Below are 22,677 nucleotides of genomic sequence, written 5' to 3'. Positions count from 1 at the left end.
GACATCAGATGGCGAATTCTGGAAAGAATTCACATCCCAAACAATAATGGCGGAGATAAATTCAGAAAGAAAAAGGAAGTTTTTTGGATTTTTTCCCTAGCCACTTTTTCCAAAGGATTAAATAATGAACTACCGTGGCAGAACGCAATCATTTAAAATTCTTATTCTTTCAACAACCATTCTGAACTATAGTTAAAAATCCAATTGAATCTCATTTTCAATAAATTTGGTCCCTATTAACTGTGAGCGTTGCACTATCTATTCCACCCCCACGCTATTGGACATCTCCTCAGAATACCCCTCATTAGTTTGACCCTTATACTTATAATCTTCACACAAACCGATCTACCCACAATACTGAGTCCAAAGGAGCTAATTAGCAACTTCAGAGTTGCATCCCCCGCATAAAACGATTCTGATACATCATGAGCCCAAATGAATAAACGTGTACATTTTAGATATACCCTTAGGACAACTACCATGAATCCGCACTGTTGAGACATTCCCTAACATTTCTGAAGGCATACTTCTTTAAGAAGTCCTCCCCCACTCAGCCTGCCTATCAAATCAAACGATATATAAGTGCATTATGGCGCCCATTGCAAATCCATTTGTCATTTCGAGGCTGCACACGCCACGTAGAAGCGGGTCCCAGAACGCCGAGCTGCTCCAGCAGGTAATTACCGAGCATTTCTCTAGGCGTGCCCCCCAGCTGATAAAGCCATGTCATTCTCTTTAAAGCCTCTTGTTAATCATCGCGCTATGCTTTCTCTCTGCTTTTTCCAGCATCCGCTCATGCTATCAAGCCTATACTTCTATATTTGTCTGAGCCTGCCGCCTAAACCATTACTAAGTTGTTTTATCAGGTAATTATCACGCTCTTGAGCGAGGCGGGCGTCTAAGCTAATAAAAAGTTGTGCTACATTCTTTAAAGCCCCTCTTTTTAAAACATCGTGCTGTGCTTTCTTTCTGCTCTTTCCAGCCCCGCCTTTTACATATCCGGCTCGCAACCTAACAACTATCCCAGCTTGCCGTCTCAGATACCACGCAGCTGCACATACCTGAACCCTGAGCAGCTCACCAGGTAACCGACTTAGAAACCCTGCAAATGTGCTGGCATGCCCAATGTAGCGCAACACGAGGCAGAGCCTTGACCAGATTAAACACTGGCTGCTTTCTCTTTACCTGTAGTTGCTGGTTGTATGATATTACAACGAGCTCCGTTGTAACGCATGCCTTTACCACGCCTGCGTTACAACGGAACACTATTTTCACGCTTTTCCTTCTCCACGTTTTTTCCGTGGTGACGTCATACGTAAAAAAAAAAACGGCCGTTTCCTTCCCCTGCGCCGCCGATTTCCTGCACATCTTCTCTAAAGGTTAGTGGTTTTTTTTGGGGGGGGCTAGCCCCCCCAACCCCCCCTTTTTTTATTTGTACCCTTTACCACACATGCCTTTACTACGTACTTCGTAGTAAAAGTATGCGTTGTAAAGGCTGTCGTTGTAACCACGCATGCGTTGTAATGCATGCGTGGTTATGGTTTTAGTTGAAACGGCCTCGTTGTAGTGGCCGTTTCCCGTAGTTGCTATCAAGCTCCCATTTTAACTACCACACGGGATCATCGTCCTCGCACACCATTATAGACTTAGTGGCTGTCTTTCTTTGGAACAAATACTACATTGAGCTTTTGGCAGATAATAAATACAGACCACTTCTATATATGCGATCAATATAACAAGTGCAGATACGTCATTAGGAGCTCCGTATATAAAATAATTGGCTGTTTGTTTTTTCTTCCTCCTTTATACATCAGGAACTGTTCAGCAGCCCACCGGAAACTTTTAAAGTCCTAATGAATTAATTTCAAATATAGGAGCCACTATAAACACCTTTGTCAGGTAAATAAATACGATATCTCTTGCTTGATTTTGTGCAGATTACCTGATCTACATTTCGATAGCCAGCAACTCTTAGATACATCTTTTTCTAAACAGCGACTCGGAGATAACTACTTATTTAACAATTAGGCAATACGCACATAAAATTAAGCACTTTGATATTAAATCTCTAGCCCATGATGTGTGACACATCTGATTATCCGCTTTGGCAAAACTGTGTTTTCTACTATTATACTAGATCATTATCTAATCGAACATCTCTATTCACTCCTCGTTATGGACAAATATAGATGATGCAAAGACTTTGATCGGACTGATTACTACTACACGGATATTTTCATCAATACCCAATACCAACCACATATGGTAAGGATCTCTTTACTTTCACTTCCTTGCGCTATGTACAACCTAGTGAACCATGATTATATCTATCTCCAAAAATGCAGTCCTCTCTGGTGTTTCCATTAGATAGCTTAATTTCCACAAGGAAAATAAAATAATAATATTATTTAAAAAATATATATGCACTAGATGTACTAGATTTGTGAAAACAAGTTTCAATGTCAACCTAAAATAGTCACCCATATGAAATAACTGATCCCTAAAATTTAACTACCCCCACCCAATCTGAAATACAGAGGCCCGTACACCTTGTAATAAGCATAATAAGGGACATTCCCCACATAATAAAAACAAAACAAAAACGTATTTTGTGTTGAACAAGGTGATAACTTAATATCTCTGTATATAACCAGCTTCCTACTTTCTCTGGTCCACTATCTTCCCCAAAGTATTGTACTTTCCTTTTTGTATTTCTAACAATAATGAGTAATGGTGCGCACAAATATATGAAATGGCCATGTTCGATCTGAAGACATTTATGTATATTTTTGTATTATATTAGTCATGTATAATGAACTATCAAAAGCTGTACTTCACATGATATCATCTTTTTTCTGGCACTTTAGTTCAAGCCAAAACTTGAGTCAATGTATCAATCAAATGTACATTGTTAGCACAAATACTAAATAGCTCTTTTAAAAAAAATGTTTTATCTACATTTAGCTACAAGATGGTAGCGTCCTGAGGAAGACACTTAGGTGTTGAAACGCGTAGACGAAAACCATCTTTCCTTCAGATCATTGGGAACATCTACACACAAAACAATGCGTATCTATTGATTCTCTAATGAAATGAAAAATATTTTTATTGTTAACTGCTAATTTTGTCTATGTCATTGATTATCCTTATGACTATTTTTATCACTTTTATCAAATTAAATTTCTAAATGCTATTTTCTGTGATTGATTTTTGTTATCATTTTCTATTTTAAATTGTTATTGCTTGAACCTTGCCAGTACATTTGTTTTTTGCCTGGGTACGTTACCTCTTCACATACCCAAATACACCCCATTTCACCTAATGAGAGGAAGGGAGTGTAACACAGCCCTCATGCCTAAGTATAATGAGTGGTACAACAAGAACACCGTGACAGACATCATACGTAATGAAAATAGTGAAATTCGAGAGAGAATAGTGGCAAAAAAGAAAAATACCAAAGCGTATGCTGACATATACAACAGGGCCAAAGAGAAGAGAGTAAAGAAAGGTTATTGGGTCATCATAAAAAAACATTTAGAGTACCTAAAGGTGAGTCTACCTTCACTGTTCCTCTTTGTGTTGAAAAAGTATCGGAGGGGGCTGTTTGGTAAGAAAGGATGGTGGGGCAAAATTTATAATGTTCCATTAAAGAATGGTCAAGAAAAAAATCATAATGAGAGGGAGGTCCGTACAGGATGAAATTTTAAATGACAGTTTGTTGGATCCTAGTAAAGATACTTCTTTTTTTGTTGTCCTCATCTCACCTTAGATCTGGGCAGGTTTTGCAAGCCGACTAGGATGGACCTGGGCGCCCTTCGACTCACTGCATTAATCCATGCCCCCCGTGGCTTCCTCACGTGGTTGAGGTCAGGTGTAATCATTGGACCAGAAGTCAACCACCATTGATTTAGTAGTTTATCAGGTGCAAACGGCGTCCCCAAACTAAAAGGGGAGACCAGATGTTAACATGTGCTCCTGTCCTAGCTCCCTGGTCAATGCGGGCGATATTCAGCATAGCTTTTACCCAGTTTTCTCTGTTGGGGGGTCGGGTCTTTCCACCTTAGACACATTTCTCTTCTGGCTATGATTATAAGGTGTAGTAATAGCCCCTTATCTATCTGTGACAACGCCTCTCCTGTAAAATCATTTGAGCCCAAAATAACCAGGTTAATGTCGATTAACAAATCTATACCAAAAATAGCAATCAATGTTTCCCCCACATTCTTCCAAAATAAACTTATAACCCTACATTCAAGGAACATATGGACATCGTCAGCTTTATCTCTTTTACATCTAGGGCATTGTGGGATCGGGAGTGGGGCGAACTTCGCAATTCTAGCCGGGGTATAATAAAGCCGGTTTAACACAAAAAAAGTGGTTCTTTTTTAACCTCGCTGGCTTTATAAATCTGTAAAGCAATTTAAGGGAAGATTCAAATCTAGCTTCTGCAGGGAGGGCCTAGGGAAGGGAGTTCCACACCATGGATTGGGACGGGATCTCGCTATCTTCCACCTCAAGCAATCTTGCGTACCAATAAGATATTTCTTTTTTCCTTAATTGTGGGTCTAGAAATAGCTGCTCAAGATCCCAATTCCCTTTAATTTCACCCTCTTCTACCTCGTACCATGATCTCAACTGGAGGCACTTAACCCTTGAGAAGGTGGGGCCAATCTTGGCTAATAACAATTCCCATGGAAGTAGACCATCCAAGTCAACCAGTTCCGACCATGTCCGCAAACCAGCCTCCCTTAAAGGAGTCGCTAAGCTGTCATTCAAACATTCTGGGGTCCCTGGAGAGTCCCATATTGGGGCAAGATCAGAAAAATGCCCTATACCCAAGATTTGCCTCAATTTATACCAGATTGACAAAGTGGTTTAAAGAATCTGGGAGCCCCAAATTTAGTGAAGATACTTCTTGTAATCAAAGTTTCCACGATGATTTAGATAGTCATCCATCTTCTCTTTGTGAAACGAGCAATTTTGAACCTGGGGTTGAAAGCAGTTTGCTTACCAATTAAGTTTGCAATGGAACTGGGCAGAATGGTACTTTGTATACATAAAGCAGTAACAGAGTTGCTAGTGAAAATGTAAATGTCATGCTTGGTAAAGACAGTACTGAGGAAATGTATAACATGAAACCTAATCAAACTACGTCTGGAAGACAAATCAGAATCCCAAAACGTTTTGATGACTTTGTAATGGAATCGTTTTCTTTTGTTAGGAAAAAAGGAGATGTTATACCTTCAGAATCCTTTTGATTCCTTTTTCTTGTAAAGGGTTCCTTGTTAACTTGTGCATAGTATTTCTTCCCCATCCACTCTAGCTTACCCTACGTCACTATAGCCTTCAACCTATCCCCTGGGACTAGGGTGACCAACTGTCCGTAAATTTCATGGACAGTCTGTAATTTCGGCCATCTGTCCGTTGTCCGTTAAGGATTCTTTAACGAACGCCATTTGTCCGTAATTTTAACCGGGCACCGGTCGCACCTCCCTAAAGCGGCCACAGCTTCCACTCACCTCCCGTCTTGACTTGACATGACGCATTCAGGGCTGTTTGCATCTGAATGGATGCCCCCGCTCTTGAAGCTGCAGCCCCCACCCCTCACACCTCCAGCCCTTGACGAGCTGTTAAGAGGTGCTTGAAGGTAACTGAGAGGGGGGGCTGCAGCTTCAGGAGCAGGGGCATCTATTCAGATGCAAACAGTCCTGAATGTGTCATGTCTCTGCAATGTGTGTGAGACATCCCCTTTCTGCCCAGGGCCCCAAACATCCTACAACCGGCCTGGATTACACCGAGGCAGCACATGGTTCTCTTCACAGCACAGAGCTTAATTACTGTCACTAAATTGTAAACAAACCTTGATTCTTCAAACATGAAGTCTTTAACCACTTGGCTGCTAAGGGTGTTGGTTGAGCTCCATTGACTTTCCATTGAAATCAATGGAAAGTCCATGACGAGTTACCCTTGTCATTAGCGCTGAAGGGGTTAATGTAATAAAATAAAGAAATGGCACAATCGCACCCACACTGATTAACAAAGTAAGGAGGACAATCAGTTAAATCAGTTCTCTTGGAGTATCGCCTGTAAGTACTGTACATCACAGTGGGGGATGGTAAAACTAACATTTTGGAAAGAGCCTGTCTCCTCTTTGTCTTGTCCAGGAGGGGGTGAGGAGCCCTACCCCAACCTGGAAGAGACCACGATGATACTAGAATACTGCATGCCCACGCCTGTGCCCACCCTGGTGGATCCTGGTCCCCTCCTGCCCCCCCTCCCCCAGTGATGGCTCCTGTCCCTCCCCCTCCCCCCACTCCACCTGTGGTGGATCCTGTCTCTGCCCTGGGTGGCTCCTGTCCCAGTCCAGGAATGGCTCCTGCAGCTCAAAAAGGCTCAGCTCAAAATTAATATGAAAAGGTGGGCGAGTGAGTACGTGAAGGGATGGGTGGATGGCTGGATGAATTAGTGAAAGGGTGAATGGATGAATGAAAGATTGAATAGATGGATAATAAAAGAGGATGGATGGATTGATGAGTGAGTGGTGGAAGGATGGAAGGGAGGGATGTATGACGGTACAACGCGTGCTTTTACAACGCGTACCGTTACCACGCAGGTTTTACAACGCAAGTCGTTACAACGATTTGCGTTGGGGGGCGCTGGATAGTGGAATAGTTTAATTTACTATTCCAACTCCTGTCCCCGTGGATAGTAGGGAAGGTGTTGGATAGTGAATTAAACTATTACCTATCCTACAGCGCCCTCCAGCGCAAGTCGTTATAACGACTTGCGTTGTAAAACCTGCGTGGTAACGGTACCGCGTTGTAAAAGTTTCGTCGAAAAGGATGATTCCCGAAGGGAGAAAGGGTAAATAGCTGGATGTATGGATGGAAGGGTAGCTGGATGGGTAAAAGGGTGGATGGATGACTGAAAGGATGGATGAGTAAAAAGATGGATGAGTGAGTGGGTGGGTGGATGGATGAGTGAAAAGATGGATGAGTGAGTGGGTGGGTGGATGGATGAGTGAAATGATGGATGGATTGATGAATTGATAAGTGCAAGGGTGAATGGATGGACAGATGAGTGAAAGGGTGGCTGTAAGGATGGATGAGTGAGTGAAAGGGAGGGTAGATGTACTAAAGGATGAATAGATGAGTGAAGGAGTGAAAGGGTGGACGGATGAGAGAAAGGATGGATGAGAGAAAGGATGGATGAGTGATAGGGTCAATGGATGGATTCATGAGTGGATGAGTGGAAGGAATGAAGAATGGCTAAATGAAAGGGTCGATGGAGAGAAAGGGAGGATGATGGATGACTGAAAGGGTGGAAGGATTAGTGACTGGGTGGATGGATGAGTGAGTGAAAGGGAGGGTAGATGTACTAAAGGATGAATAGATGAGTGAAGGAGCGAAAGGATAAATGGATGAGAGAAAGGATGGATGAGTGATAGGGTCAATGGATGGATTTATGAGTGGATGAGTAGATGGATGGGTGGGTGGATGGAAGGAAGGATTGCTAAGTGAAAAGGATGATAGAGAGAGAAAGGGAGGATGATGGATGACTGAAAGGGTGGATGGGTGGAAGGATGAGTGACTGGGTGGATGGATGAGTAAGAGAAAGGATGGCTGGATGAAAGGGTAAATGGCTGGATGGATGAGTGAATGGATGGATGGGTAGAAGAGTGGATGGATGAGTGTACAGATGGCTAGGCTGAAAGGGTGGATGGATGGATAAAGGATGGATGAAGGGATGGATGAGTGAAAGGATAGATGGAAGGATACACGATGGATAGGTTTGCAAATGGTTGAATATGTTTGGATATGGCTGGGCTTACTTATATACTATTGCGCAACCTCTGATGTGTCTGTAAAACTTATCCAATTGTCCTGAAGTTTTGTCCTGAATTTTGACCTCCTGTCCTGAATTTGTGTCCTGAATTTTGACCCTTTGTCCTGAATTTTTACACTCACCGTCCTGAATTTGCACCAATGCCAGTTGGTCACCCTACCTGGGACTATATCTGTGACGTCACATAGCCCAATCGACTTGCCGGCGACCATTCATTCTGACCAGTCCCTCACTTCTGTTGTCCTCGCCTTTTATTTCCAGTTTTAAATAAATTCTTAATGAAATCTATAATTGGTGTGCCCCCACTTCTTTCCTACAACACATACGGATAGGGATTCTCAAAAATGTATCCTATACCTAATAAATTGGCGAGCATATGCCTGCAACTGCAGGAACTACCAGATAGTACATAGACAAGCATTTGCAATGCAATAGGTCTCGCATTAGGAAAGTTTGAGCCATTGGTATTGCGAATTACATTTTTTTTATTTATGTGTTGGTTGTGAAAATAGCTATAGTAATAGCTAAAGTAATAGCTTTGTCATTTACAATGCCAATAGTTTTAACTTTCACAAATGTGACACCTATAGCATTTGCAATGCAATATGTGTTGTATTTTCACGAAAATCCAAGAACAGAAGTGAAATATTAACATTTTTTTGTGACATTTATAAGACAGACGTTATTGTTGTTCGAGTACTTTACGCTGGTGTTTGGATTCCTGTAAATCCCCAGTGTTGCAGGGTGCTTAAGAATTTTGTGATCACAGTGGTACTGTATTCCGGGCTACCTTTGATACTTGCACAAGTGCCACCTTGCCCATGTAACGCTTGTTCCTGAGCCTGAGTGTCTAGCACTTATTGCAGGACTATACCTCTAATCATACTCTGTTTTCTCTTATAACTGCACACTTGTCACTTTCATTTCCTCTGGTGCACTTTTGACTACCTCATGTATTTTGTTTGCTCACAATTTTTACTCAAGTATTTTGTTTGCTCACGATTGTCACTATTACCTTTACTACCTCATGTATTTTTGGTTGCTCATAGTTTTTACTACCTCATGTATTTTGTTTGCTCACAATTGTCACTATTACCTTATGTAAGTAACGTATGTTTTTGCAACCTGTTCTTTTGTAATGTTTCTCATTATGTTTCATTTCTGTTCCTGTTGTGAAGCCTCCGACGCCTTCGGGTAAAGTCCGCGCTATATAAAAATGCATAAATACATGAATAAATAAATACCGCCTTCGGGTAAAGTCCGCGCTATATAAAAATGCATAAATATATGAATAAATAAATACTGCCTTCGGGTAAAGTCCGCGCTATATAAAAATGCATAAATACATACATAAATAAATACCGCCTTCGGGTAAAGTCTGCGCTATATAAAAATGCATAATTAAATAAATAAATAAATACCGCAAAACATCCTCGTTACTCTGCCGGCTTGCGACCAGGAAGCCAGGCAGGCCGGCGCGACAACAGGAAACAGGAAGTAGGAGGGCGGGAGCCTACCCCGCCTCCCATGGAAGAGCCGCGATTGGAGCCGTGCACCGGAGCAGGCAGGAGCATACCCTGCGCCCCGGTGCCTAACGAGGGAAGACGAGTCCTGCTGCCGGGCCCTGCAGCTGAGGAGAGCCGGTGAGTGCGTTGCTGAGCTGCGGGCGGGGGCGGGGGGGGGGGAAGCATGTACGCGCGTGCGGGGTGGGGCGGCGTGTGTATGTGTATGTGTGTGTGTGTGTGTGTGTATGTGTCTTGGAGTGCGTGTGTGTGACTGTGGGGGAGGGGGTGTGTGTGTGTGAGCGAGTGTCTGTCTGCGATGTGTACGGCGCGGGACGCGACGTGCGCGTTCGCGCACACGAATCCAGGAGAGAAAAAGCGCGGGCACCCTCTGGTCCGTCATTCCTCCCACAGTGATCGCTACTGGTCTCCAGCTGTATGCATCCTTACGGATGCTTTTCCAGCGAGACCCAAAAAGTAATCAAGTCAAGCATCCATTTTGTGGGCTGTGGAATAAAATGTGTATTCAGTGTCTTCTGCAGGGAATCTCCCACAGGCATTCAACAGTCCTACCACTCCCAGCCAACTCTTAAGGTTCAAAGTAGCTGCATCACTCCCATCATCTTTTTTGCCGAGATCAATCTTTTAAACCACCAACTGCTAAGTTAAGGCACTCCCCGCCCCATCAGCACCTCTCGGTCTGCATACTCAAAGCCTGTTGATATGGCTGATTTAATGAATGTCTCTTGTTTAGTGTTAGAGGCGTACCGTGAGAGTATAGTGTAAGTGTTGGATCCTATTTGTATTACAAAATGAAGCAGCCTTTCTGCTTTTCCCACAACCACCAACCGTATAAATTCGCTAAAGGAGCAGTTATGCATGATTGCTACACCTGCTAACTTTACATTGGGAAGGCAAAAAAATGTACGATGAAGTATTCAGATTTTATTCCATGCCAATCATTTTAAGGAGATGTGTCTCCTGCGGGAGACATATATCGTGCTTACAGTCTTTTAGTAGATTAAGGATCAAGAGATGTTTAACTGTGGTGTTTAAACCCTTAGCACTGAAACAATTTTTAGCATTCAATCTTGTTACAAAGCTCTGTGCTACTGTATCCAATAAATCTCTGCTTGATCCTATCTCTAAAAAGAACAACTTTCCCATTTCCCAGCTCTCCAATATATGGGCATGTATTTCTCATGGCACCACCCCCCATCCTGGTGCATAAGAGTCTGAAAAGGTGGCACCACTAAATATGGTGTGTTGATCAGGTGAAAACCAGAAATGTCCCACAGTTCTCTTCTCTTGAGGGGGCCAGCTGCCAAATCGTTAAGAGAGAGAGAGAGAGAGATCATTCGTCTCTCAGAAATGACTTCATCCACAAACCTGATTAGGTGCATCATTTTCACCTTTTCTTAATAAAGGTGCACCTGCATGAGAATGTCTGGGAGGCATACCACATTGGGGGTCCTACTTCTGCTACTCTGCATTCAGATTCAATCAGAAAGGAGGGTATTCTGGGCAATTTATGATGTGGTGCATGTTGTTCTGTACATACTCTTGAATGTCCAAACCTTCTGCTTCCCTCAGAATACACCTTCGTAGATTCCAGTTTAAGCAGTAGGTCTTCATATCGGTCGTCTGATGTATGATGTGATATGTGATATGATGTATCTCCTCAGATCTTTCGTCCACTGTCTGTTATAGATCAAAGACATGCATGCCAAGCTCATTTATGCCACTCTGCATTTCTCATATGTATTCCTTTAGGTCCCCTATCTTGGGGTGTACCTCATCTAATATCTTTTTAAAGAATTGCTGCAAAAACTCTTAAATGATGTTAGTGCCAGAATTAGGATTAAATACCGCCTTCGGGTAAAGTCCGCGCTATATAAAAATGCATAAATATATAAATAAATAAACACCGCCTTCGGGTAAAGTCCGCGCTATATAAAAATGCATAAATACATACATAAATAAATACCGCCTTCGGGTAAAGTCTGCGCTATATAAAAATGCATAATTAAATAAATAAATAAATACCGCAAAACATCCTTGTTACTCTGCCGGCCTGCGACCAGGAAGTCAGGCAGGCCGGCGCGACAACAGGAAACAGGAAGTAGGAGGGCGGGAGCCTACCCCGCCTCCCACGGAAGAGCCGCGATTGGAGCCGTGCACCGGAGCAGGCAGGAGCCTACCCTGCGCCCCGGTGCCTAACGAGGGAAGACGAGTCCTGCTGCCGGGCCCTGCAGCTGAGGAGAGCCGGTGAGTGCGTTGCTGAGCTGCGGGCGGGGGAGAGCATGTACGCGCGCGTGCGGGGGGGGGCGTGTGTATGTGTATGTGTGTGTGTATGTGTATGTGTGTGTGTATGTGTGTGTGTGTGTGTGTGTGTGTGTGTGTGTGTGCGTGTATGTGTCTTGGAGTGCGTGTGTGTGACTGTGGGGGAGGGGGTGTGTGTGTGTGAGCGAGTGTCTGTCTGCGATGTGTACGGCGCAGGACGCGGACGCGACGTGCGCGTTCGCGCACACGAATCCAGGAGAGAAAAAGCGCGGGCACCCTCTGGTCCGTCATTCCTCCCACAGTGATCGCTACTGGTCTCCAGCTGGATGCATCCTTACGGATGCTTTTCCAGCGAGACCCAAAAAGAAGGGGTGATATGTCCAGAGCTGCGCCGTCTTTGGAACTGAGGAACCTGCGATTCTGGAAGCTTCACGTGCCTATCGGGAACAAAACATGATCTTGCGTAATGTAACTGGTGTTCATGCACAGAGCTTCAACTACATGACAAGGGTATGTTTTTTTCCCTCACTTTTATGCATCGGAAGTCGACCCGAAGCGATTGGCGCCCACAGACCCATGACAAAAACATATATACATATTTTATGACAAATACCAGAAAAGCTAAAAAGTGAAAGATTAACCGAGGCATTTATTAACCGTCAGAAAAAATATAAGGTACACGTCAGTTGTTGCTGATGAACAATGGGAGAACAAAAATAGAAGGCATACATTTTAAATGTTCAACTACGCAGCTTTCTGGTAGTAAAATAAGTTTTAACTGAGCTTAATCTCCAAAAATATTGCTCCCGGGTCAGGTCCCAATGACTCTGTAATCACCGTTAAACCAGGAAGAACACTGCTGCAGAATTAAATAATATTTTTGTTAAGTATGTTCAAGTAAGCATCTTAATGGCAGTAGTTAAAGAAGATTTATTCCTTTGGCAATATATCTGCACGAGCCCACCGGCCAGCATACTCAAGACCTCACACCGACTGCCAAAAGCACCGTTGGACGTTCTATATATCTCAAGATACAACAATTTTTGAAGCGTACAATCCTAAAACACAATAGTCCCGCCATTGTAACCGGAAGCCCGCCATTTCGAATTGCAATCCTACTAATTCGCTTATCTTGTTTTTACCTCACATACATTCGGAAATAGAGGCTGAAATACTAGAGCTTCTAGTACCTAAAAACTGCATGTAAAAAGCACAAATAAGAGTAATCATTCTCCTTTTCATATACCTCTCCGATTTACCAGCCGTATCCTCGCGTGTACCCAGTTATGTCGGAAGTCGGCACAGGCAGGGGAAGTTACTTCCGGCGCAACCGGATGTGTGTACCAAAGTGCCAGGTCAGAAGCATGCTAGAAAAGTTTAATTGAGGCCATTTGCTCCATGGAATCAAGAGTTTTAGAAAATAATTTTTGGTAGGATATAAATACCAGCGCTCTGATTTCGTTTATAGAATTCCGATTTTTGTTCCTGCAAAAATAACCTTATTTATCTTCCTTGCTCTCAAAATGACCATTGTGGAAGTTAATTGGAGAATATATTTCTCTCTTTGTTTTCGACATCTGCAAGAGTTCCTTCCCTAGTCTTGTCAATTATTGATTGAGCTGTGCGAGAATGGGGGAATAGGTGCAAAACAGGAAACATTTACCCTTTTAAGAGCTATGCAACTGTACGTTGTTATGTGTGCACATATGCGTGCCACCAAGATTTTGGGGTGATTTATGTATGCATGCTAACATTTTCGAACAAGAAAGTGAGAGGTTTTGGGAAACAATAAAAAAATGTATTTTCTCCATCGACTAATATTGAAGCAGAGGCAATTGCAAGTGGGAGACCCTCTCAGCGCCTTGAGACCCTTACGGGTGAGTAGTTGCACTTTATAAGAAATGTGATTGATTGATTGAAAATATAGCCAGCCTATTGGCATGTATGTTTATGTACCAATTAAGAAGCGCATGTCTGACTTTTTAGCTACACCCAGGGCACTAGTCCTAAAGAAAGAAGTGGGAGGGACTAACCTAGTTAGGTAGAATGCAAGTGACATCAATGTTTATTTATAATGATAAAGTAGATACATATGTGAAAAACGATAAAAAAAATGAAAAAAAATTATAATTAATAAAATACAGTTTTATGAACTAATCATGTTGTAGGAAGTTAATTTGGGGATATGTTTACAAGATAAGCTCTTAGCCATCAGTAAAACAAAGTGGGTCAGTTTAGAGTTTTTTCTTGTTTTTTTGTTTCCCCTTCTTATGTGACCCCAAAAATATGTAGGGGGTACCTACTCCTTTACAGATCACAGTCCATGACATCATAGTGCATGACATCACGGCGCATGACATCACGGTGTATGACCTCATGACACATGACAAGGCGTACAACATCACGGCGCATGACATCACACATGGCATCACAGGAATTGACATCATAGCAAGTGGCATCACAAGCCACAACTTTACAGGAAGTGGCATCAGATCTAAAGCCCACACATATATGTTTAGCAAGTCTATCATGTGTACGTTTGAGCGCATTGAGAGGATAATAGCACAGTGAGCTATGGAATATGATATGTGACTTCTACACCTTGTAATCCCCCAGTTTTATGTAACACATCCTGTACATTAATTTACAAACTTATATAATATATTGCACATATAATATGCACCTGTTGTAAAACACTCTGACACCCTGCATTGGAATGAGTAGAGCTATACAAGAAAGAATAGTGGCACTAAATTATTTCAACGCATCCTCAGGGGAAGTAAGCTCTATATAAATGCAATTTGTTTTGTATACATACTGGGAAAGACCAACACTTCTGACATTCTTACAGTGCATGTATATCTCCTAACTAGGAAATTAACAAAGTGAAAAGTTGCCTCTCTTATGTATGTGTGAAGTGCTTACAAGGTGTGAGCCTTTGTTTTCCCTCCAGCTTCATTTGCATCCAGGTGCGAGGCTCCTGACTGCTCCCAGCCAAGAGACTCAAACTAAAGGAGGCCTCATGACCCCTCAAATTCAGCCTTTGCTATGGGACAAATGCAAAAACACCAGTTGATGGACAGAAAGCAGAACAATGTCCTACATTCACCCCAGTACTGAGATCTGGGCCTAAATCCATAGTTTTTTTGCTCACCATGCCATTCCAGTTTGAACCCAGCCATATGCAAATTAGTCTTGACCCTCTGCCTCATGGGAACAGTCCAGCCCGAACTGCCAAGCCAGGTCCTCCCTGGACTGGAAACAAGCATACTAGGACTGGTCTTGGGGTTTCACCCCTATTCAGCCTGGATAGCTTGATTCCAGGGCATGGAGAGCACTGGACCCACGCCTGGGCATACCCGTACCACTCGGGGTGAAAAATACAAAAACAACAGTTGATGGACAGAATGCAGAACATTGTCCTACATTCACCCCAGTACAGAGATCTGGGCCTAAGTCCCCGAACTGGGGTGGCGGAGTGTGAGCTAAAGAATGATGATGGATTAAACCCAGATCAGTTGACTGGGGGTGAGTGCTTGCAATGTTCAACACTCTGTCCATCATCCCCTTTGGTTTTGCTTTGTTTGCCCTAAGTTGGCAGGGTATGGCCAGATGTGGGTTCCTTGCTCACCTTACCACTGGATTCAAGATAGCCTGGCTGATGAGGGCTGTGAACCCGAAACCGGTCCCAGGATGCTTGTTTCTGGTCCAGGGAAGACATGGCTCGGCAGTTCGGGCTAGACTGTTCCCATGAGGCACAGGGTCTGACTGATTTGCATATAGCCATGTCTGGACTGGGGTGGCGGAGTGAGCTAAAGTATGATGATGGATTAAACGAAGATCAGTTGACTGGAGGTGAGTGCTTGCAATGTTCAACACTCCGTCCATCATCCCCTTTGGTTTTGCTTTGTTCGTCCTAAGTTGGCAGGGTATGCCCAAATTCTTGGAAGGGTGGACAGCATTCACCCTGTGAAAATAGTGGGTACCCCCGACTCGTGCCCTGCCTACACCACATTACGTCTGGAACAGATAGTTTCACTTTTAGTGACTCAAAACCCCAGATTGCAACAAGCAATTCAGAAAATATTAAATGTTGAGTGAAGCCACAGACACCTACACTATACTTTACACAAATAGCATGTATCTTTCTCAAATACTGGAACATGCTTCCTCTCTTAAGGATTCCCAGCAATTGCTCAAAAAGCAGAATACCATTTATCTAATGACTCTCGTTTTATGTGGTACAGGATTCTTCCAATGACATACAATATAGTTATACAAGTTGCGGGTGCAGTATTCTGTCCATAAATTAAATGTATTTTGATGTTTGCTAGAAGGTTCATACTTCCCATGGTAAAGGGCTATCACATATCCTAAAATGCTATATATTTGTTATTCACATTTCCAAATGTAGTAGCAAACCTCGGTTCCACTGTGTTGATGCCCCAATAAAACCTCAGGAGTGAAAGGGTATGCCGCTGTCACCCTTCCCTCCCAAGTGTCTGTTCTGCCTCAGATGATTTCACGCCGCCCATAGTTGGTGGCCTAAGAGTTCAAAGTGTCAAAAGGTTGGGGTTACAATGGAAAGTGCTCCCCCATGCTTGTCTGTGCAGTGCTTTTAGGAGATTCTGTCTTTCAGCTTTCCTGTGGTTTCTCTTCAATGGTGGCATGATCAAGGCAGTGTGGTTCCTTTGTCTACTCCTAACATCAGAATCATCTTTATACAGATTGGTTTCCTTTTGGATTCGGGTGGTTGTTACTCTTCATGTTCAGTATCGGCAAACAGTTCTCATGTGGCCTGGGGTGGGGTTCAAGATTTTGAACCTTGTCCACTGTGGCCTTTAAAGGAGTTTTAGTCCCATGTAGGTCTATTGTTCCTGAATAAGATTTGCTGTTGGTCTAAGACATTTTACTGAAGACATCATTTGAAGCAATTAAAAATTAAGAGTGACCAACTCATGGAGAGCAAACAACCGCCTGGATTGTCTCTTCCCATTTTATTTATTACGGTCCTTGTTAATGAAACCAAAGGTTCTGATTTATGTCGACTTTCTACTGAAGAGAATGAAAGAATCAGTCACCAGGCAGAGATTCAAATCAGTGACATGCAATTCCCTATAGCAAGCATTCAGCTCCCTGAGCTATCTTTGAACCGGAAACCAGACCAACACCGTTGGATCATTTACATCCTGGTGAGGTGCTCAGTAAAGGCTGCTGTTTTCCTCTAAATAATGGAATGTTGTCTTTTATAAGGTATAGTCTCATTTTGAGTGCCATTGTATGTTTCAAATATGGTGCAAAACATGATTGTCCCTGTATGAGCCTGGCTTAGTATATGGTGTTCACTTATGTAAGTGTAGCACCCTATACTAATCCAGACAACCCTTATGGTGATTATAGTGGTCTTAGGCACCCTTACAGAGCTCGCTAAGTGGTAGTTGTGGAGAACAGCCTTCAGGCTTAGTCCAGAAGGCGTGTAAAGCAGCTTGTTTTACCAGTACTAATCATATAGTGTAGGTTAAGTGAAAAAGAACCACACAGTATAGTTATAAAAAAATATGTATTTATTATAAACACACGCTAACAGATTTCAATATCTCCTACCCGGAGTTATAATCACAATACACACACTACTTTAGTAATAAAACACTTAAGTAGCTCAAATACACAGTGGTCTCCAGGGGAGATCAAACCATATACTAATAAAGTGGAATGTGAACCACAACCTAAGTCGAGACTGGACCTAGAAGATGTAGAAGAATTGGGGACCCTTGAAACAACCCTAGCTAAGTACCCAGGAACCCCACAGAAGCCATGTGCAGAGTGGGTACACGACCAAGTGCTCAATGCAAGTCAATGGGTAAGTCACGGTTGCAGTTTTTAAGAAGAAGAACCTTTTCCAGAGAGCGCTGAAGAATCCCAGTGGAAAATGGAAGGTTAGAAAGTTACCCCACCCGTGGATACCCCAGGAACCAGGATACCTACACCCTGGAAGCTGCGTGCATACATTCGAAGTAACGTCGGAAACCAACCGAAGTCCACAATGGAGGACTTCAGTGAAGATGCCGCTGGCGTAGAAGGTGATAGAGTGTTGGAGGTCGAGCACCAGGCGTTCAGTGTCAGTCGGGAGCACAAACATGCCTTGGCAACTGCAGCGAACGTCGGATGCAAAAAAGTTGTAGTGTCAGGAACAGCAAGGTCCAAGTGACTCATCACGAGCAGCTAAGTCAGATCAAGCCAAGGAAGACCGCTATAGAGAACAACCACGGGCTGAAGGCACAGGAGTCGCAAGAGGACCTCGAGCAGCTCACCAAAGGATGAAGGCCCACTGCAGAGGATACGATGCAGGTGAAGATCTTGGTTGCAGGAGACGCTTGAGGCTGGAGCTTCTTGAAACCCCTGTAGATCTCTGGTTTAGAGAATCAACAAGCCTTGGCAACTGCGATTCGACGCGGTGCACAGGGGCACTGCTCCAGCGGTTCCACCGAGGGATACTGGCTTCAAACTTGATGTGAAGACAGTGCAAGCTTTGAGGGAGTTACAGATTTACCACCTGTGATGCTGAACCTTTCGGAGTCCATAGAAGCTCAGGAACAGCAGACTGGTCAGCTTTGTTGCGGTGCCTGCAGATGCAGGGAAGTGACTCCTTCACTTCAAGGGAGATTGCTGAATCTGTATGGAGCACAGGCACAGACAATGCAGAAGACTGGTAGGACGACGAGACCAGGAGCAGCAAGAGTCAGATGCAGTTTCGGTTCCCAAAGTGAAGTCCAACGAAGTCCAAAGTGCCCAGACGGTTGAAGATTAAGTGGTTTCGGATCTAAATCATGCCCCACGGTGAATCTAAGGAACCACCCACAGGTAAGCCCTCAAGTACCCTTAGGAAAGGGGTTGGGATCATTCAGGAGTCCCTCCCATAAGAGGGTCTGGACGGTGTGAATGATACTCCCATGTCTTTTGTCTAGTTTCATACCAAAGCTGGAGCCAATGATTCCCTGAACTAGTTACAACTGGAGTATGCATGGAGGGCACCAAATGTGCCCCTCAAAGTAGTGTAGTGGCACTGGCAAGCACCCCAGCCTGTCCCAGTACACTATCTCCCGTCTGGAAGGTGGTCACACCTCCCTGTGACAGGAAACCTATTTTCCTGCCTTCCCCTGCTCGAGCTTGGCTCTGCAGCAGGAGGGCATAATCATGTCTCTGGTCGGTAGTAGCCTGGCTCTAGAAGACTGGTACCTGGAGCACTGAGGGCCACCCGGAGGAGCTTTACAGTGCATGGAATCATACCTCCAACACTGTTTACGGTGTTGGGGTATGATCCCAACATGTTCGATACCAAACACAACAGGGTTCGTTACAGCCAGTTTAGCACCACTTACAACAGATATATGTTTTCTTAAATTTGAGGTCACTGCACTCTAAACCTATGTCACCCCTAAGGCAGGCCTTAGAGTTAGCCATTGCGTAATGACGCATGGCCACTCTATGTATCGTGATGGCTGATGTACTTACAACTCGGGAGAATGGACTTTGTGGATTGTAGGGGTGTCCTGTACATGCAGGGACACCCTCACACTTAAAACTGGGCACCCTGTCTTCAGGATTGAAAGGCCTGCCTTAGGGGTGAAATAGGTTTTGAGTGCAGTGACCTCAAATTTAAGGAGTACAAAAGGGGGTGGTGATGGACGGAGCATCTGAACCAATCAAACACTCACACCCAGTCAAAAGATCTGGGTTTAGTCCATCACCGTTCTTTAGCCCACTCTGCCACCCCAGTTCAGACATGGCTATATGCAAATCAGTCTGACCCTGTGCCTCATGGGAACAGTCCAGCCCGAACTGCCAAGCCGTGCCTTCCCTGGACCGGAAACAAGCTTCCGAGGACCGGTTTCTGGCATTACAGCCGTCTTCAGCCCGGCTTGCTTGAATCCAGTGGCAAAGTGAGCAAGGGACCCACGACTGAGCATACCCTGCCACACTTATGGCGGCCAAAGCGGTACAAAAGGGGTGGTGATGGACGGAGCATCTGAACCAATCAAACACTCACACCCAGTCAAATGATCTGGGTTTGATCCATCACCTTTCTTTAGCCCACTCTGCCACCCCAGTTCAGACAAGGCTATATGCAAATCAGTCTGCCCTAATACCCCCCATGTCTATTCCACTAACCAGGAAATATTATGCCAACTGGGTCGCGTGGAACTACTGTTCACGGACCTGGACAATAAAGTTGCATTTTCAGCAGTTACCATTGCAACCGGTCCGATGAGAATAAACTCCACTATGTTAACCCCTTCGCTGCTAGGCCTTTTCCCCTCCTGTGCTAAGCCTTTTTTTGGCGTTTTGGAGTAGTGCGCGCTTAGGCCCTTGTAACTTTTTGACCACATAAGGTATCCGCGCCAAATATGCGTCCTTTTCTTCCAACATCATGTGGATTCTAAAGGCGTCCAGGGTTTGTGGATTCCCTTGGAGGGGTCCCATAAATGAACCAAAATATAGTGATTTTTTAGTTTTTTTCAGAAAAATGGGAAAAACGGGCTGCAAATGAAAGCCTCTGGGTTTTTCCCTGAAAATGGTATCACAAAAGGGTTTGTGGGGCTGAAATCTCCATTTTCTCAGCTTTCAGGGAATGACAGACTTTTGTCAGAGAACCGAAATTTTTTACTCAGGTTTGGCATTTTTCTGGGACATAGCCTATTTTTGCTATTTTTAGAGCTTTCCAACTCCTTCCAGTTAATGGTAGAAATGAGTTTGAAAGCAATAATGGATCCTGGAAAGCTTTACATTTTCGAAAAGTAGACAAAATTCTGAATTCAGAAAGGGGTCATTTGTCTAAATCCATGAAGGTTTCGTTATAGAAACTAACAGTTAGATATTGGAATATTTGAAATTTTGTTGAAAAAAACAGCCTTTTGTCTCAACGTTTTCACCTATAACTTTTTCTAATTTTGACAGCTCTTGGAAAGCAATATACCGTTACATTCGTTAGACCTTCCTGGTTGTGGGGATATATAGGACTTGTAGTTTCACCAAGAACCCGACGAACCCAGATCCAAAAACTGAGCAGCAACTTGCAATGGTATTTTTTCATTTACTGGGTATAGTGCACTTTGTCTTGGAAAATGTATACATGGAATAATCTGTATGAAAGATACCTTTGTATTTCTGAATTGGGTACAAATTATAGAGTTCAGAAACAGTATATAATTGCACATTTTCAAAGTTGGGAATACTCATACTAGCATGAGAATTATTGGTCATTTTTCATAAAGATTTTTTTTTTTACACTATGTCTTTCATTGAAAGGGAGAAATGCATGAAAGCTCAATTGGTAATAACAGTTGATTTACAAATCTGAATTACCGCAAGTGTCCCGATAAAAACGGTACCTCACTTGTGTGGGTCGGCCTTGTGCCTGCGACAGGAAACGGCGCAAAATGCAACGTGGTCACACCTAAATTTAGCAGTTACAAATTGACCCTTTTTTGGCAAAGTGCCTACCTGTAGTTTTTGCACCCTAGCTCTGCCGGCACCTAGGGAAACCTAGCAAACCTATACATTTTTAAAAAGTAGACACCCAGGGGAATTCAGGATAGGGTGACTCGACTGCCTACCACCAGGTGTTGTTACCCAGAATCCCTTGCAAAGCTAAGATTTTGACAAAATAAACACATTTTCCTCACATTTCTGTGGTGGAAAGTTCTGGAATCTGCGTGGATAAACAAATTTCCACCCACCCAGCGTTCCCCCAGGTCTCCTGATAAAAACAGTACCTCACTTGTGTGGGTCGGCCTTGTGCCTACGACAGGAAACGGCACAAAATGCAACGTGGTCGCACCTCAATTTCCCAGTGAAATTTTACGTTCTTTGGACAAAGAGACTACGTTTTGTTTTTGAGCCGTAGCTCTGCCAGCACCTAGGGAAACCTAGCAAACCTATACATTTTTGAAAACTAGACACCCAGGGGAATTCAGGATGGGGTGACTCGTCTGCCTACCCCCAGGTTTTGTTACCCAGAATCCCTTGCAAATCTAAAAATGTGACCAAAAAAACACATTTTCCTCACATTTCTGTGGTGGAAAGTTCTGGAATCTGCGTGGATCAACAAATTTCCACCCACCCAGCGTGCCCCCAGGTCTCCCGAAAAAAATGGTACCTCACTTGCGTGAGTAGGCATAGTGGCTGCGACATGAAACAGCGCAAAACGCAGCATGGTCGCACCTCAATTTCCCAGTGAAATTTAGCACGATTCGGACAAAAAGACTACCTTTTGTTTTTGCGCCGTAGCTCTGCCAGCACCTAGGGAAACCTAGCAAACCTATACATTTTTAAAAACTAGACACCCAGGGCAATTCAGGATGGGGTGACTCGTCTGCCTACCCCCAGGTTTTGTTACCCAGAATCCCTTGCAAACATAAAAATTTGACCCAAAAAACACATTTTCCTCACATTTCTGTGGTGGAAAGTTCTGGAATCTGCGTGGATCAAAAAATTTCCACCCACCCAGCGTGCCCCCAGGTCTCCCAAAAAAAATGGTACCTCACTTGCGTGGGTAGGCATAGTGGCTGCCACATGAAACAGCGCAAAACGCAGCATGGTCGCACCTCAATTTCCCAGTGAAATTTAGCACGATTCGGACAAAAAGACTACCTTTTGTTTTTGCGCCGTAGTTCTGCCAGCACCTAGAGAAACCTAGCAAACCTATACATTTTTGAAAACTAGATACCCAGGGCTATTCAGGATGGGGTGACTCGTCTGCCTACCCCCAGGTTTTGTTACCCAGAATCCCTTGCAAACATAAAAATTTAACCAAAAAAACACATTTTCCTCACATTTCTGTGGTGGAAAGTTCTGGAATCTGCGTGGATCAATGAATTTCCACCCACCCAGCGTGCCCCCAGGTCTCCCGAAAAAAATGGTACCTCACTTGCGTGGGTAGGCATAGTGGCTGCGACATGAAACAGCGCAAAACGCAGCATGGTCGCACCTCAATTTCCCAGTGAAATTTAGCACGATTCGGACAAAAAGACTACCTTTTGTTTTTGCG

At 43.7% G+C, this 22,677-nt stretch overlaps 1 protein-coding gene across 1 annotated transcript in view; it reads right to left on the bottom strand.

Moving 5' to 3' along the window:
* The window catches only part of C9H14orf39 (chromosome 9 C14orf39 homolog), a 1,496,166-nt gene extending 1,483,248 nt beyond the window's left edge, over positions 1 to 12,918 (bottom strand). The window contains exon 1 of the mRNA XM_078660343.1: positions 12,877 to 12,918. The gene's annotated coding sequence lies outside the window, so the exon portion shown is untranslated. The remainder of the gene's footprint in view (positions 1 to 12,876) is intronic.
* Positions 12,919 to 22,677: the final 9,759 nt, after the last annotated feature.

Source organism: Lissotriton helveticus, chromosome 9 (assembly GCF_964261635.1).
Source record: "Lissotriton helveticus chromosome 9, aLisHel1.1, whole genome shotgun sequence".
In the NCBI taxonomy this organism is placed as follows: Eukaryota; Metazoa; Chordata; class Amphibia; order Caudata; family Salamandridae; genus Lissotriton; species Lissotriton helveticus.
The sequence above is the reverse complement of the archived record's forward strand: the minus strand, read 5'-3'. Positions and strand labels throughout refer to the sequence as shown.